The sequence below is a fragment of the Vigna unguiculata genome, chromosome 4 (genome assembly GCF_004118075.2).
Source record: "Vigna unguiculata cultivar IT97K-499-35 chromosome 4, ASM411807v1, whole genome shotgun sequence".
Classification (NCBI taxonomy): domain Eukaryota; kingdom Viridiplantae; phylum Streptophyta; class Magnoliopsida; order Fabales; family Fabaceae; genus Vigna; species Vigna unguiculata.
The window spans coordinates 8,654,560-8,657,433 of NC_040282.1; the positions used below are offsets into that span (position 1 = coordinate 8,654,560).

The 2,874-nt window shown below is 35.7% G+C and overlaps 1 pseudogene; it reads left to right on the top strand.

The window, feature by feature from the left end:
- Positions 1–389: 389 nt before the first annotated feature.
- LOC114180248 lies at positions 390–2,497 on the top strand (annotated as a pseudogene).
- The last annotated feature ends 377 nt before the right edge of the window (positions 2,498–2,874 follow it).

Here is a 2,874-nt window from a genome sequence, read left to right on the forward strand (position 1 = left end):
CTGATTTGGAAAGTTGAGATAAGAACCACTAGTAGTCGTCACAGTCCACTAATTTCTTGAAGCTTCACTAAATACAGTGCCACTACCTTTTTCTTTATGCTACTGTCACTATAAATTCCAAATTCATTATATTATATGTAGACTAATAATTTTCGGTTTAAAATGCAAAATTGGCATTGATCATTTTGGTGAAAATCACATTTTGTATTTTCACAATAGTGTTTGGTTTTGTGAAAAGAAAAAGAAAAGAAAGGTGGACAATAAATGAAAGCAAAAGCAGCATTCTTTGTTTTTTCCACTTTAATTGTCTTTGATCTTTACCATTCAAAACGTATAGCAGCAGAAAATATTATAGAAGTATACATAGAGGTGCCAAATTGCTTCTGGCTTAATGTGGTATATGAAAATTACATGCACTCCAATTAATGATTGATACGTTATCCATTCTTGAACTTTAATGTGGTTTTTTCAGTTTCATATCTTCACTCATAAGGAACTGAAACTGATAAATACTGATAAATTCCCCATTGGTGTGTTGTTGTGAGTCTTGGAGAGAAAAGGTGAGAAAAAAGAAAGATGTATGTGACTAGGCCTTTGTCTATGTATAGAAGATCTCCGAGTACTGTATCAATACCACCACCGGATGGTCCATATTCAGGTTATCTTGTGATCACAGATGAGGAAGCAGAAGCAGAAGACATGTGTTGTTGGGGTCTGTGCAGGCATAAGAAGGTTAAGAAGCTACCTTTCCCTCAGGACAAAATCTTCTCTATCACTCATGCATCAGAGTATCAACAAACTTCAAACACCAAGCTCTGGTTTTTACCTGTGCCTGATCACCCTCTTTCTTCCAACCGCTACTATGTCATCAAGGCCAAAGGCAAACACAAAGGGTATCTTACCATGTTTAAATCAGTGCATTATGATTTAGTTCTGTCTATTTACCGAGTATGAACTAAAGAGTTCTTTCCTGATATTGAAACAGATACAAAATTTACGTAGGATTGAATTAAGTCGAAAATTCTCTTCTTAATTTATTATCAGATTCATTTAAAGGCATAGTTTACATATATTTGGACAGCTAAACTAGTTTTGAATCATGTTTAAGATGCAATCAAACAATTGCTTCATTATTCATACCAGTTTTTCAATTAGTCATGAACCAGCTGAAGTCAGAATTAAGGTCACTTTATTCTTCTTAGAGGTGTAATGTTACTCGCACCACATTTACATTCATGAACAAGAAAAGAGAGAAAAAAGCCAAATTAAGAATAATAGTTTTGCTCGTGCAATTTCAGTATTTGACTGTGAATGAATTCAATTAGTTCCACTTGTCAAACTTGGATGCAACCACAATGCTGGATTATGTAAAATTTATCAGAAAAGTTTTAGCAGTGAACATTTGATGTCTTAGATAACATGTGGTGTTGTACAGTGACAACGTTGGAACTACTGTGTGATTTTGTAGGAAAGCATACAAGTGCTCAAGAGAGGGGGACATTGTGACATGTTGCTTCACTGACATGTTGAATGATGAAAGGCCAAAGCCTTTCAATCTGAAAGACTTGTACCAGATTTTCAAGATTCACAGCCACCAGAGTGGTGGTTTCTTTGCAAGGTCCATAACTCCTGATGGAATTCCCCCTCATTCCTAAGGAAAAAAGGGTGGAGAATAGAAATCTCAGGGTCATATAGGTCATGCAAACTGAGTGAAGCTCTAGGAGTTGATGCTGCTCTGAGGGAACAGCTACCGGATTTCAACTTCCCCATCTCAAGAAAACGTTCACCTCCTGTGACAGTAGGAAAATGGTACTGTCCCTTCATTTTTGTGAGGGATGGAACAAGAATCAGAAATCAGATGAAGAAGTGCATGTATTACAGCATGACTCTTGAGCAAAGGTGGGAAGAGGTTTACTCTTGTGGGAGTGAAGAGAGTGAAGGGGGTGATGGTGTTGTTGTGGCTGTGAATGTGAGTGTGGAGAGAGAGATGGCTATGGTGTCTGGAATTAAAGCTACAAGGAATAATAATGGAAACAGTGATGGTGATGGTTTCTTTTGGTTTAGGGCATATGATCCATACAACAGGAGAAGGGCTAATGTGGGTTTGAGTTCAGCAATTGTTGAGCACATGAGATGGGTGCAGGAGGGTGGAGGATGGGCTCATGGTCATGGAAGAGAGAAGATGGTGAGAGTGAGGGAAGAGGCAAGAAACCAGAGTGAATGGCTAAGGTTTGCATGCTATGTGTTGGTGGAAAGTTTTTGTTTGAGGACTCTAGAAGGGAAGTTGGTGTTGAGATATGACTTTAGGCACATACACAAGGTTAAATGCAAGTGGGAGTAAGGATCTAGTTAAGTACATTTGTTACTTTTTGTAGGATTAAATTTTGATTTTAAGTTAACTCTCCATACACAAAATGTTTTTGTTTGCACTTATGTCATACTTGTAATAATACATATGCATGTATTATGACAATTTATAAACTAAAGATTCAAGTAATAAATAAGGGTTAAGTATCTTTTTAATATCTAAGATACAAAATTGAAATTCGTTTGTCTTAAAACTGTGATACATTTTAGTTTTCAAATTTTAAAAATAAATAAATATACTCTTTTTAATCCAATTAGGTTAAATTTTTTTGACATGTCAAACAAATTTTATGCTAATGTTTGACACGTTCCCATTGTTGGAAAATGTGTTTGACGTAATTGATTAAAATGACTATATCCATTTATTTTTAAGGTTTAAAAACTAAAATTATTCCTCCATGGACAATATTAGATTATTATGGGACTCAAACCTCATCTTACCACAATCTTTGTTTGAGCTTCTTGGATGGATACTCCTCGATCCTATTTGTCATATCTTCACCACTC